We start from the raw sequence: 16,565 nt of genomic DNA on the forward strand, positions 1-16,565 counted from the left end.
ATTGATGTTCAAAAGGATGAATTAACATTGAGAGTAAACAAGGAAGAGGTTATGTTCAACATCTACTAAGCCATGAAATTAGAAGATCCAAGTACTTGCTTTCGAGTAGATGTCATTAAGCAATGTGTAGAAGAGGCCTTTCAAGAAGATATGCCATCCGATCACCTAGAACGCTGTATCACCACTTCATCTCATGCTTTTGATTTTAATAATTCTGCTGTTTATGAATCTGACTTGCCTTTTGTTAGTGAAGAATTTCTCCACTATGTTTTTGCTTTGGGAGCATTGTAGCAGGTTACATCACTTAGTAATGAAGTGAGGAAGCTAGAGCCGGTGATACCAAAGGATGAATCTGAAATTGCTAAAGAAAAGATGCAGAAAAATACAACTCCGGAGTTGAAACAATTACCTGAGCATCTTCGCTATGCATTCTTGGGTGATAGTGATACCTTTCCAGTGATTGTTGCTACATCACTCACACCCGAAGAAGAGGAAAAGTTGCTGCATGTATTGAGGGAGCATAGAACAGCCTTGGGATGGACTATTTCTGACATAAAAGGAATAAGCCCCTCCATTTGCATGCACAAGATTTTAATGGAGGAGCTTTACAAGCCAACGATCGAGCACCAAAGAAGATTAAATCCAGCAATGAAGGAAGTTGTGAGAGCTGAAATTTTGAAACTCCTTAATGCTGGAATTATATATGCTATTTCAGATAGTTCATGGGTAAGTCCAGTGCAAGTTGTACCAAAGAAGGGTGGAATGACGGTGGTGAAAAATGACAATAATGAGTTCATTCTTACAAGAACGGTCACGGGATGGCGTGTATGCATGGATTAACGCAAGTTGAATAAAGCAACAAGGAAGGATCATTTTCCACTTCCATTCATTGATCAGATGTTGGATCGATTGGCTGGGTACTCCTACTATTGTTTTTTGGATGGTTATTCAGGATATAATCAAATTGCTATAGCTCCTGAAAATCAAGAGAAAACTATATTCACATGCCCCTATGGAACGTTTGCTTTTAGGAGGATGCCCTTTGGATTGTGCAACGCCCTTGTGACATTTCAACGTTGCATGATGGCTATTTTTTCTGACATGGTGGAAGATATAATGGAAGTATTCATGGATGACTTTTCAGTTTTTGGTACATCTTTTGATCATTGTTTGCATAACTTAGCTCTTGTTTTGCAGAGATGTGAAGATAAAAATCTAGTTCTGAACTGGGAGAAGTGTCATTTCATGGTTCAAGAAGGGATCGTGCTAGGCCATAGAGTGTCATCTAAAGGAATTGAGGTGGATCGATCCAAAATTGCAACTATAGAGAAACTACCACCTCCAAAGAATGTGAAGGGAATCAGAAGTTTTCTGGGAAATGCGGGATTTTATAGAAGATTTATCAAGGATTTTTCTAAACTCTCTAAACCTTTATGTAATCTTCTTGAGAAAAATTCTGCATTTGACTTTGATGTTATTTGTTTGCAGGCCTTTAATGCACTCAAGGAGAAACTAATTTCAGCACCAATTGTGATTGTGCCTGATTGGAGTCAACCTTTTGAAGTTATGTGCGATGCAAGTGACTTTACAATTGGAGCAGTGTTGGGGCAAAGGCGAGACAAGCTGTTTAGAGCCATCTATTATGCAAGCCGAACATTGAATGAAGCTCAATTGAATTATACGACAACTGAGAAGGAGATGCTTGCTGTGGTGTTTGCTTGTGACAAATTTCGGTCCTACCTCATTGGTACAACGGTGATAGTGTTCACTGATCATGCAGCACTTCGCTATTTGTTTGGCAAGAAGGATGTTAAACCTAGGCTAACTCGTTGGATTCTCCTTCTTCAAAAATTTGACTTGGAGATTCGAGACAAGAAAGGAAGTGAAAATTTAGTGGCTGACCATCTCTCTCGGTTAGAGTAAGAGGAAGAAAGACCAGATTCAGTGGTCCAAGAGGCATTCCCTGATGAGCAGTTGTTTGCATGTGAGATCAAGTTTCTGTGGTATGCTGATATTGTCAACTATCTAGCTTGTAAAGTTTTACCACCTGATCTTACTTACCATCAACGTAAGAAATTTTTGCATGATGTGAATTATTATCTTTGGGATGAGCCTTTGTTGTTCAAAAGATGCCCTGATCAAATCATTAGAAGATGTGTGCCAGAAGAAGAGATGCAAGACATCCTCCATCATTGCCATTCATCATCATATGGAGGACATTTTGGAGCCACCCGTACAGTAGCTAAGGTAATTCAAAGTGGGTTCTATTGGCCTTCTATTTTTCGTGATAGTTACACTTCGTTGAAAACTTGTGACTGGTGCCAACGTATGAGAAATATTTCAAAGCGTCATGAGTTACCACTGAAAGGTATCTTAGAAGTTGAGTTGTTTGATGTTTGGGGAATAGATTCTATGAGGCCTTTTCCTCCTTCTTTTGGTTTTGCTTATATCTTAGTAGCAGTTGACTATGTGTCAAAATGGGTGGAAGCAATTGCTACAACAACAAATGATGCAAAGGTAGTGCTCAAATTTCTGCACAAGAACATATTCACAAGATTTGGCACTCCACGAGCTATTATTAGTGATGAAGGGACTCACTTTTGCAACAAGTTGTTTGAGAATCTTCTGTTTAAATATGGTGTGAAGCACAAGATAGCACTTGCTTACCATCCTCAAACTAATGGTCAAGCTGAAATATCAAATAGAGAGATCAAGAACATCCTTGAGAAGATGGTCAAAATCAATAGAAATGATTGGGCGAAGAAGCTTGATGATGCTTTGTGGGCATACCGTACAGCCTTTAAAACACCTATCGGAATGTCTCCATACCGATTAGTGTTTGGAAAGGCATGTCATCTTCCTGTGGAGTTGGAGCTTAGAGCGTATTGGGCTGTAAAAAAAGTTTAACTTTGATTTGAAGGCAGCAAGTGAAAAGCGACTTATTCAATTGAATGAGATGGAAGAGTTCCGGAATGATGCATATGAAAATGCTAAGATCTATAAAGAAAAGACGAAGAAGTGGCATGACAAACAGATTCTTAGGTGAGAGTTTGCTCCAGGACAACAAGTTTTACTCTTCAATTCATGACTCAAACTCTTTCCAGGAAAGTTGAAATCAAGATGGACGGGTCCCTATACAATTCATGAAGTTTTCTCTTTTGGAGTAGTAGATTTGAAGGACAAGACAGGGAATATTTTCAGAGTTAATGGTCAGAGATTGAAGCACTACTATGGAGAGCAAATGGAGAGGAACTATGCATTTATTCCTCTTGGAGATCCTAATTGATGATGATTGAAAAGTCTGGCTGTAGACTTTAAAACAGGCGCTTATGGGAGGCAACCCATAGATCTATCTTTCATTCTTTCATTTATTTTATTATCTTTATTTATTTAAGTTTTAATAAATTGGTTTTTGATGCAGGTTTATTTAGCATGAATAAAGAGCTGAAAAATTCTAATCTACGGAAGATTCACCATGAAACCAGGGAAGTTCCTTTATTTCTGCAATCCTTTTTACTTTTGCATTACAATGAGGACATTGTTTAGTTTAAGTTTGGAGGGTGTAAACTCCTATAATCATTTGATCCTCTTGTTTTCTAAGTCTTGGGTTGTTGATGGGATGTTTGATTCTCTTACTAAGCATGCATTGGAGTAAGATTGAATTCTCTATGACTCTGAAATTTGTGATTGAAGATGGTTTTGAGAAAAATTTTCAAAAATTTCTTTTATGTCAAGTGAAGTTTTGTGGATACTTTGGTTTAAATCTTTGACCTTGAACACAATTGAGCACATAGTCGTTTTTCTCTTATTCCATTTTGCTTATGAAGAGAAGAAGTTGAATTAATTGAAAGAGGGAGGTTCAATTTTGCTTTGCTCTAGAATCCGTTAATGGGTCCTTGAGGTGAAATCCTAGTTGAGACTAAATATTAGAGAAATGATCTAGGCATTTCTTTGGCATAACCAAAAAGCTTTCCCAACCGTCCTAAATGTCATGCCATCATTACATGGTGTGTTTCCATAGTCAACCCCCTTGAGCCTTCATAAGCCTTTATTTATTCTTTGAACTACATAAACCATGCCAGCTCTAAGCCTGAAAAACAATGAATCTACCTTTGATAGTTTGAGAAAATACTTTGGTGGAGAGTTACATTTAAAAGAGAAAAATTGGTTTCATGATGAACCGTATTATCTTTGCTTTGATTGATCAAAGAAGAAGGAAGTGACTGAGAAAAAAAAAAACAGAAGAAGAAGAAGAAGAAGAAAAGAGAAAGAAAAAGAAAAAGAAGTCGCTAAGCGGAGTGTGAATTACCTCAGACTTTGTTAAGGGAATTGTTGGTATTACATCAGTGATTACAGCAATAATAATGCCACAAGTACAAGCATATTGCCAAGAAAGAGCTATGATTTGAATCATGTGGGTTTCTCTTTAATGTTCTGTTCACTAAGTATTTTCTCAGTTTGCTTTGATTTTCCATATCCAGTTCTTTCTTAACCCTCACCCTGTGACCTATCATTACAACCTTATTAAAGACCTTTTGATCTCTGATTTTGGTGTTGACTACATTAGTGGAGAGGATTTCTGAAAATTGGACTTATGGGGTTAAGTTTTAAGAGAATTCTTCTGATTTTGGTTGTTCTACTTTTATCTGAGTTTGCAGGTGGTTTGAGGTTAAATTGACTATATCACACACACACTCAAGGTCTTAACTTTAGGTTGAAGTAAACGCCTAACTCTTGCTTGAAAAATTGCAAAATTTTTGATTGATTTTCCTGCCATCTTTGATTTTAAAAGAGTAGGATACTAGAGGTGAAATCTAAATTCATAAAAGCTTGGTGAGTGATGATACTTCTCTTTCGGGTCGAGTCGATATTGCCTAAACTATCATTTGCTTTTCTTTTTGTTTGAGGACAAACAAAGTTGTAAGTTTGTGGGTATTTGATGACTTGCAAAATTTCATATTGCAGATTTTACAAGTTCGCTCGAGCGGAGGCTTTTGGCCGCTCGAGCGAATTCAGGCAGATTCAAACGCTCGACTGCCGCTCGACAGGGAGTTCGAGCGGGTTGCTGAAAAACAAAGATCGCTCGAGCGGAGACATTGGCTGCTCGAGCGAAATCAGGCAGAGTCGAATGCTTGACGTGCGCTCGATAGGATGCTCGAGCGAAATCAGACAGAGTCGAACGCTCGTTGTGCGCTCGACACCCCGCTCGAGCGAACATCGTATTTTGACATATTTAAGGTTTTCCGCCATCACACCATATAAAAGCAATTTTTCACTCTAAGGTCGCGACTTTTGACTGGAGAACACTTCCTGGGACAGAAAAACATAGCTAGAGGGATTCAAATCATCTGTTTTGGAGAGGGAATTCCAATTATTGCATGTACGGGAGAAAAGCGTTGAATCGTTCCCTTGAACTTTTGAAGACGATTTGCGGCTGCAAGGAGGATTTTTCAGTGTTTATTTTCTTTCAATCTTCTCAGAACAATTATGGTGAATTCGTTTATGTTGAATTCCATATCTAGCATGAGCTAAATTTACTTTATTCTAGGAAAATGATGTAACCTATTTCCGAACTATGCTTGTTTGTCTATGCTAATTTAATGCAATTCTCTCTTTGTTTATCCGATTTATTCTGAGTTTATTGTTTCTAATTAACTGGCCATTGATTAGATGATAATTAATTTTGTGATTTGCTATCGAAAGAGGGAATCATAGGGTAGATCTTGGATATTTCAGCATAGGTAAGTATACAGATCGAAAGACTTGTATGAACCTATGTAGTAATTAAATCTTTGGTCTTATTGCGTTCTTGATTATTGAATTTGTATATTCTTGTGTGAATTGATAACCAAGAGTCAATTCCAATTAACTATCGAAAGAGGCTTTTGGATGAATTAGAGATTTGCTAATAGACAAAAGAGATTTAAATTAAGTTAGCTGGATGAGAAAAGCATAGTGAAGAATTAGGTGAAATCGATTTCCTAGAAGTTTTCCTCCCCATTAAGTTGATCTTCGAACATCAGTTTTATTTCCTTCGCATATTTCTCTTTGAGTCGATTTTAGTTTAAATTGCAACTAGAAAAATCTTAGTGATTCCTCTAGATAAAATAAAGTTTAGTATAATTTTGGTATTTGGCAAACGTAAGTACCAATCGCTGAGGACGATACTCTTTTTATTACTTTACTATAAAACTACGATACTGTGCACTTGCAGTTTTGCACCGGTCACCAGATCTCAAGTCAAGTTTAGTAAATATTATAGCCCCATACAATTAATCCAACAGTTCATCTATATTAGGAATAGGGTACTTATCTTTAATGGTGTCCTTATTTAGAGCCCGATAAGGACTTCGGCTGTGCTAGAGCCTAATAAGGACTTTGACTATGCTAGATAAGCCTTGATTTAAACATTTCCTTAACCAACTTCTCAATCTCCTCATTTTGGTAATAAGGGTACCTATAAGGCCATACACATGTGGGTTTAGAAGGTTCTTGCAGTTGGATATGGTGGTCATGACTCCGGGATGGTGGCAACCTTGTTGGTTCATCAAACACTTGTTGGAAATAATCCAGTATAGCTTGTATGGCTGGATCAACTGGTGCTCTTCCTTTGAGGTTGATTGCCTCCACTAACTACAATGAAATTCCTTTACCCTCCACCAATGTGGCTTTGCTAAGTTTTTCTTCTTCTTCCCATGAATTCTCGGGTGGCTTTAACGCTTGCAACACAAACTGCTTCCCTTTAACCAAGAACCTCATGCTAAGATCTACAAAATTCCACTGAATAATCCCCAAACTCCATAACCAGTCCACTCCCAATACAATATCACATCCCCCCAGGGTTAATGAATAGAGATTAGCCATAAAATCATAATGATATAAAGCAAAAGTAACTGCCTTACAACAACCATGGCAAGGAAGTCTTTCCCCATTTGCCACTTGAACTGCCAGTTGGCTGATCTCTACTGGTAGTTTGGCCCTTCTTGCTAGATTTATATGTATAAAGCTGTGTGTGCTACCCATATCAACAAAAATAATTACTGGTTGCAAATTAATTTTCTCAACTATTTTCATAGTCTTGGGTGATAGTGTAACATCCTACTCCTTTCCCTCTCTTATGGTCATGAGTCTCGTTATGCGTGCCAAACCTTGATAGCATGTTTTTAAAGATATTAAGTGATTTCTAAAGTAAACCAGTATTTTACTGCCCTCAAATATTTTAAATGTCTTGGAAATATTTATACGGGATATTTTTAGTATTATTGGACTAAGCTTAATTTTAAATAAAATAATTATAATATTTTTGTAGAGCTCCAAAAATATCATAATTTTAGGAAATCATTTTTATTAAATGATTTAGTCATTTAAAAATATTTTGAGATTTAAATTATGTTAAAACTCTAAATTAATTTAAATGGTTTTATTCTCTTCAAGTAATTAACATGGCTTTATCATTTTAATTAAAGATGAAGGAATATTCTTTTGTGAACTTTAGTTTATAAAATAATATTCTATCTTAATTCCTCTCAGTGTTTTAAGTTAAATCAGTTTTTTAATCATTATCGTTAGATCGTTTTGAAGATCCCAAGATGAAGGGCCTATATTAAATACCCAAGTTCTCCCTCTTTCTCCCTCACTTTTTTCTTTTTCTCTCACTCCTCCCTTTTCCCCCAGCTTGCAGTGAAAGCCTGTCTATTCTCTCCATGGTCGTAGCCATCTTTTCTCCAATCCAACCTCGCTGGGCACAGCCCAATCTCACGACCACCACCAGCGGTGTGACACCCCTAGATTTAGTTTGGGACTGGACGGACATACGAAGCATTGGGACATGCAACACAAGGTTACCTACCCCCGTTCATGACATATAAGATGCAATGTTCCTACCATGCATCTAGTATTATGCAATATTCACAGCGGATAATTTCTTTTTTGGGTAATACTATGCATCAAACTTATAACATCCCAAATAGTTAAATCGTAATCCAAGCATAATTAACAAAATAAACATTAAGGATTTCAGTACGAGTCTCAGAAGATTGTAATCTCAAAAACATAGGAGGCCAGACTCCATATTTACATTACCAAAATATACTATTGAGGAAGTTCATCGAGTAACTCATGTAACTCGACTAACGAGACCAGAATACTATCCAAAAACTAACTATGGAAGCTGTAAGCTCTGTGTCATGTCTGCCTCATCTAGTCAACTTCCTTCAGTCTACCAATGTCTGCTCCCTACTCTAATCCTGACACATCACCTACTATTTGGGAGGAATGGTAGTTGAGACTACCATGGTGATATTTGATTGCAAATCTCAATAAGTTAACAGAAAACTTCCACACAAGTTAATGATGCATGCATGACAGTAAAAGCATGAATGCATAATTAAAGTCGTAAGTAAGCATAACATAACTTGATTTATAGTATGGAATAACTGACATAACCTAAACTGAAATGTCAACCGAACTTCACTCGACATGACATGAACTTGAATTTAAAACATAACATGGATTAGCAACATAACAAGAACATGAACTTGAAACATAACATGGAGTTGAAACATAGCATGAACGTGAACATACATAACATAAATATAAATTTGAACTTAACATAAACCTAAGCATAACATGACATAAACGTGAATTTGAGACATAATGTGAACGTGAACATAACATAACATGAACGTGATGAACATAACATGACATGAACGTGAACTTGAAACATAACATGAACATGAGCTTGAACATAACATAAATGTGAACATAACATGATATGAATATGAACTTAAAACTTAACATGAACATGAACATAACATAACATGAACGTGAGATTGAACATAAAATAAACATGAACATAACATGATATAACATGAACTTGAAACTTAACGTAAACATGAACATCACATGTATGTGAACATAACATAACATAACGGCAGATTATACTCCTTCAACGTAGTACTCGGCAGCACATAGCCTTGACCGTAATACCAGGCAGTGCGTAACATCCTTTTGTAGTACGGCAGATTATACTCCTTCACCATAGTACTTGGCAGCGCATAGCCTTGACCACAGTACCAGGCAGCGCATATTATCTTTGACCGTAACATAACTTAACATAATGGTAGATTATACTCCTTCACTGTAGTACTCGGCAGCGCATAGCCTTGACCACAGTACTAGGCAGCACATATTATCCTTGACCGTAACATAACTTAACATAACGGTAGATTAAACTCATTCACCGTAGTACTTGACAGCACATAGCCTTGACCACAATACTAGACAACACGTATTATCCTTGACCGTAACATAACTTAATTGATTTAATCATCTGTAGTACGATAGATTATACTCCTTCACCTTAGTACTCGGCAGCACATAGCATTGACCGTAATACCAGGCAGCGCATATCATCCTTGATCATAGTACAAATTAATTGGTAATTGAAACTTAACTGTTCTCAAAATACACAACTCTATTCAAGACGAGACATGACTAGAATACGAAAGAACAGAAGTTCTGATGTCACATAACATGACTTGAACATAACTTGAGAGACATGACTTACTAGAGATAGAAATATTATGTAGTATGATATAACATGTAACAAATGGCATAACATAATATGACATATTTGTAACACATAGCAATACGTGACATAATAGATTATGTAACAGATAAGCATTCGTGATAGAATAAATCATGTCTAACAGATAAACATGTAATGACGTGGTATGGCATGGCATATATGATAACATACACACATAGATTGTAGGTCCCTTACCCATCATACATACATAGTAAACTGATAGTAAGTTATAAGCTAACTTACCTTGTTTGTTGCATTCTATGAAAATAAAGTGTGAAACACGAGAAACTATAAGAAAATATTCTAAAAGTTAGAAATTTAATTATTAACAATTATAAATGTGTAAAAGAGACAACTTAGAGTAAAATTACTATTTTACCTTCTACATGTGGGAAAATGACCATTTTACCTCTAACTTAAGAATTTCACATCCTAACTTCAAAAATTTTCAAAATTTACATTTATCATGGAAATTTTGTCCTAAACTCAAATATCAACTCAGAAAAATTTAAAACAAATCACAACTATGGAAAACAAACCATGGCCGAACAATCCATAGGCCATTTCTCTTGATTTTTGTTGTAATTCCTTCAAACTTCAAAACTCATGCTTAAATCAAAATTTTGCAACAAGGATCTTCCTATCCTAAGTTTAAAACCATACTTAAAATATCCATTTAGAAAAGGCCAATAATCAACACCAAACTTCTTGTAATTAAATCCAAATACTTGAATCACAAGCTTTGACCCTAAATCAAAACATCTCCAAGAATTCCAAAAAATCAAATCATACTTCTAACATATTTATAACATCATCTTAAGATCAAACATGCTTTAAATTATCAAACTAAAGTCACCAAAATCACAAAATAACACTTAAATTTTTTGGTTTTACCCTTAGTCCAAAAACAGAAACTTTTTCCTCAACTAGCTTTGATAAATCTCTTGATCAATGGCTTAAGAATGTGAGATCTTCGAAATAAATCATCACATAGTTTAAAAATGTGTCCTAAAGAATATCCAACCATCAAATTTAAAATCACATGACTAAAAACTCAATATAACATGGATCTAACCCAAAAACATCAAATCTTAGGTCTAACTGAAATCCTCTTGCATATAAAAATCATATCTTTAAAACTAATACTAAATATCTTCAAAATAACATCCTAACATGAAAATAAGAGACTTAGGATCATCATATAAAAATATCAAAACCTTTAGAGTAAGATCAGACCATGAAATATTCAAACTTTCTCCAAACAAAAAATGTTTTTTCACTTCCCATTTTCAAGTTTCTAGATTTAAGAAAATATATCATCAAAAACTTTATTCATGCAACAAAACCGCAATGGAAACTCATAAACATATTCTAAAAACACTCCATAAAAGTTTTGGACCAAGATATGTCTATTAGGTTGGTCAAAAACTCCAAAACATAACATACTCTCCAATTTCATGCCCAAAATGTCCTTTCCACGGTTAAAAATACTTCTAACTTAAAAAATGACCATGGAATGATATGAATAATATCTATATAGAAACTATAGTCAAAGAAGAACAACTTTTATGAAGCATTTATCGTGTGAAAATACTTAAAAAGGGTAAAAAATCTCCACGCAAAAAGACCCAGAAATCTTCCCCAGAGAGCTCTTTTGGGTTTCTCTCTAAGAACGGGGTGAAGAAGTGATGAAAGGGAATGAAGTGTGTCTTGCACGACTTAAGACTTCTTGAGGGGGAAGATATGGACTTCAATGACCCTTGATTGGAGGTGGCTATGTGACATAAAGTGGAAAATAGTGAGGGGCAAAGGACTGCCTGCAGAAGTTGTGAGGAATGGAGGTTGATGAGGTGGATTCTCATTCACATCAAGGCACTATTGGGTGCAGCCAATGGCAGTGGATGGCCTGCCATGTGGGGGAGGAAACTTCTTCTAAAAGCTTTGCCAAGGTTGCTAAATTCGTGGGCCTCGGTGGGCCTCAACCAAGTGGACTTTAATTTGGGGTTTGGTTAGGGTTTGAGATGCTATCAAGCCCAAATCCAATTTTTATTGGCCCAACCAAATTTTCAAAGCTTAAAAGGTTGGGTAATGATGTAATAACAAGGATTTGATGAATTAATAGCATGTGGAAGTGATTGAATCAAGTGATTAAACACAATGCTAGAAATAGGATAAAAAGCGGTTTGGAGTTCAACTTTAGGGTTTAGGGAAACCGTTTAGGGTTTCGGTTTCAACCAAGCTTTTGGAGTTTCAATTAGATTCCAAAAATTTAGGATTTCACTAGGGTTGAAACCCTCTTTGATTTGGCTCAATTTGGTTGATCAGATGAAAAAAAGTTTTGCTTAAATGGCATGATCTCACACATTGATTTCCTTAATAAATCCACCTAATTGTTCCTTTTTGTGCCAAATGTCTAATACTATTCACTATGAGTGGCTAAGATCTTTCCAATTGTCCAAATAAAATTTTTTTAACCTAATTTGGACATTCCACACTGTGATTGTGAAAACACTGCATTTAGTATGCTTATCGAGGTTACAATTCACTCCAAAAATGCATAATAAACTTAGTACTGAAAAATCCTAAATATTCATAATAACCTACAGTAAAAATCGTTTACCAAACCTTAACCCCGAAGTGCCCCTAAAACTAATTTCACAGTTTCAAATAGGCATGTCCTTCGAAATTATGAAAATGGGTTATTGTGCCATTAAATCCTAAATAATCAACTGAGTCTAGTAGCACAGACCATAACATATTCTGACACTTCTAACTACCTCAAACAATTAAAATCACATTTCTGGCACCACAGTGAGTGATAACACTAACTATGTTGACGGACTAAAATTTTTGCGATTAGTCGATTCGTAAAAACTTACAGAGTTTTCACGAGGTTTCTTCCACTTTTTAATTTCTAGCGGGCTATTACAAGCGGCCTTCTTTCCCCACTGGTGACTGACCCCAGCTACTGGAACCACCCACAAGCCTCTCCCTTTCTCTCTCTTCGTAGACCTCTACCCGCCTGGCTTCACCATGTGCGGCTTTTGGTGCCATCGTGAGCTAGCCTCAGGCCACCACCTTACGCCGGCAGCTTCACTCCTTGCCGGCAAGCACCTCTAGCCCATACCCAAGCCCCACGGCAGACCCCTCTACATGCCACTCCACCTAACCCGAAATGGGTTTCAAGCACAGGGTTCTTCCCGTGCACCGCCATACGCGGTAAACCAGGCCACCAGCCACCACCCATGGCCTTCCCTGACCACCATGGCTCCTCCTTAAGCTCCTCCATGCCAGCCAAGCCCTCCACCTCTCCCACGCTCTCTCACTCACTAATGGGTTGCCACAATAGGAATATCTAAAGGGCTACTATCATGCCATTTATCATACCAAAAGAAAAAATTACCCTCCTTAAGCTGCCACTTTGAGTTATTAAGAACCAACTGGAGGCTTTTAGCAATCATTTTCAAAACCTAGTACCCCTTGTTGCTTCAATCAGGGTCTAAGGCTTAGCACCCACATATTTACCTTTAAAGAAATTAGCCTATAAAGATTTACCCTGGATAAGATTCCAAGAAAAACGGATATGAAGAGCATGTTGCATATCATGAAGATGCCTAAGCCCTAAGCCACCTTTCTCAACCGGTCGGCAAATAGAATTCCAGGCCACCTATTTTTTCTTACCTTTACCATTTGCCTCCCCCTAGAAGAATGTGCTCATAATATGGTGAAGGACTTTAATAATGGATTGAGGAACATACAAAATAGTAAAATGATGAAGGGCCATACTTGAAAGGATGTGCCGTAATAGGATAAGTCTGCCTCCAGTAGATAGGAGTTTCATCTTCCATCAAGATATTTTCTTTTGGATTTTAGAAACCATGTCTTCCAAATGCATATGTTTGAGTCGACCCAAAATGATCGGCACCCCCAAATACTTAAAAGGGAAAAGGCCTTTCGAGAAACCTGTCTTTCTTAATAAAGATCTCTTCGAGCCAGGGGAATTTTATGAGAACAAAAAATGGCAGATTTGGAATGATTAATGCATTGACCAAACCAACTTTCATACTTCTTAAGCACTGCTAAGAACTTCCTAATGGCTTGTGAACTGCCATTAGTAAAAATAACCACATCATTAGCGTACATAAGATGAGAAATAATAGGCATACCTCAAGCCTGAGAAAATTGACCAAATTGTTTTGCCTCTACTCTTTGTTGATCAATCTAGAGAGGACTTCTTGAAGAAAAATAAATAGATAGGAAGAGAGGGGATCGCCTTGACACAAGCCACTACCTCCTTGGAAGAAACCTTTAATAGTGTCATTCATCATAATAGAGTACAAAGGAGTCGAGATACAAGCCCTGATAATATCACAAAATTGTGGAGAGAAGCAAAAACAACGAAGAACCTCCAGAAGGAAATTCTAATCCACTCTATCGTAAGCCTTAGCCATATCCACTTTAAGCATGATATTTCCACCATGGGCCTTCTTATTGAGGGAGTGGACCATTTCCTGAGTAAGGCTAATGTTTTAAAAAATACTTCTACCAAGAATAGAGGCACCTTGTTCCCACGAGATCATACTTAAAAGAAGACCTGTCAATCGATTAACAATAATTTTGAAGCAGATTTCATAAAACACCGAACACAGGCTGATAGGACGAAACTTATCAAAACTGAAGGCATATCAACCTTTGGATTTAAGACAAGAAAAGAAGTTATAAAAAATCTAGGAAGCTGCTTAGATCTAAAGAACTCTGATATGGCTTTGAAGATGTCTGCTTTCACCACCTCCCAACTGATTTTGAAAAAACCCTACCCAAACCCATTAGGCCCCGAGGAGCTATTAGACGGAATAGAAGATTAAGCTGAAAAAATTTCATCCATAGTGGGAACCGAGCATAATCTAATATTATTAGTATCTGAGATGACTGGATCAATGATATTTGACAAATTTGGTAATGCTCTAGTTGGATCCTGCTACAGAAAGTTAGAAAAAAAAAATCCACAGCCCCTTGATGAATACTCTCTAGCAAATAAAAAACAACCCCCCTTCAAAAAGCACATTTCCATAACACGTTTACTCCTTTTATTAGCAAGACAAGCATGAAAAAACTTCATATTACAATCACCTTCCACTTGCCATTTTAATTTAGACATTTGGCCAATCTAATGTCTTCCCATCGTCTCCAGGAGTCCAATTCCACAGAAGAAAAGATAAGCTTCCTTTCCATCTCTTCATCCCAACCTTGTTGCAGTCTGTGTTCCAGCCCCTCAATTTGGTTCTCAAGAAACTTGATGTTTGTAATGGTACTACCAAACACCCACTTATTCCATTCACACAACGCGACCTTCATTTTTTTAAGTTTTGCTACTAGTTTCATGAGACCCTTACCTATAACATCATTAGACCACACATTCCAGACACACTCTAAAAAATTTGGGTGATCCACCCACGTTTGTTGAAAGCAAAACTGCGAAGGTCCATAAGAGAAAGGGTCCATCTTGAGGTCAATAAACAAAGGAGAATGATCCGACATGGTGTACAAAAGGTAAGAGCAGACATCATTCAGAAATGAGGAGAGTAAAGAAACATCCATGAAAACCCAATCTAATTTTGCCCAAGAGTGGGCAAGCCCCGATTGACCATTAGACCAAGAGAAAGTGGTACGCTGTGATTTCATCTCAACCAAACTGCCATGTTGAATCCAATTATTGAAGTCTTCCATTGCAGCTTTGGGATGTGGGCATCCTCCCGTTATCTCTGAATTACTGCAAACAATATTATAATCAGCAGCAAAACGACAAGGCTTTGAACCCATGAGATGAGAGCTAAGATCCTCCCACAAACTTTTTTGATCATACATGTTACACTTAGTATAAATAAAGTTGCATAAAAATTTACAACTCCCTGTGTCCACTCGAAGAGAAATAAATTGCAAGCTCATCCACGCCACTTGAACATCGATAGAATTATCTGAAAGAACCCAAATTTTACCACCAGATTCTTCATTTGAAATCATCGAGTCAAACTGTAAGCTTCTCATCAATCCATTAGCTCTATCTGAACTTTGAAAAGGTTCCAAAACTTCCACTATCTTAGGTTTATACTTTCTCACTAAATTCTTGAAACGACTCCTGGATGTTCCAATGCCCCTAACATTCCATACAATCAAAGGAATCATGTAGATGAAGTAGACAAGCAGCCAAGGACCTGAGTGGAGCTCCTCATTTTCACAAACTGCTTCTTATTATATTTTTTCTTAGTGACTATTCCTTTAGATTCAGTGTGATACTCTTGAGGAAAAACCTCCAGAGGGATATCTGGCTCAGGTTCCGACACAACATCATCAACAAAAATATCAGAGTTCTCTTTATCCTTAAATCCCCATGTATAGCCAAAACATCCAAGTGAGCATCTAGAAAAAAACAAGCATTTCTTTGAGTTTAACTCCCTAAAAGATTAAGTAATGAACATTCTAAAAATCATACAAAAACCAAAACCCTATACATGGCCATCCACTCCATTTTCATGACATAAATTAATAATGAAACACCATGCATGGGTGAAATATATGAGTGACTATATTTCGTGGAAAAGCATCTTATAAGAGATTCGGTAATACAATAATGTCCATGAGCATGTGATATAAATCATGCAATATCAGAAACCCTAGCTATGGCCTTTCATTCTTTTTTCATGATATAAGCTAACACCATAACCACTTCAATCATAAGTTGAACATTCACACAATGGATCTGATTATAACACATGGAAGAATATCATTTCATCAATTATAATCATGCAACCAAACAATAAGTAGGTTCACATTGCATATACATAAAATATCAAGTACAATTTAGAAATTTACTTACAAAAATCCACAATCAATTAACAATCAAGATGAAAATATATATACAAAAATAATTAGGTTCAGATATTTAACCTGTGTGTGCACATGTAAGTTCATGACATCT

Source organism: Carya illinoinensis, chromosome 10, assembly GCF_018687715.1.
Source record: "Carya illinoinensis cultivar Pawnee chromosome 10, C.illinoinensisPawnee_v1, whole genome shotgun sequence".
NCBI classification, from domain to species: domain Eukaryota; kingdom Viridiplantae; phylum Streptophyta; class Magnoliopsida; order Fagales; family Juglandaceae; genus Carya; species Carya illinoinensis.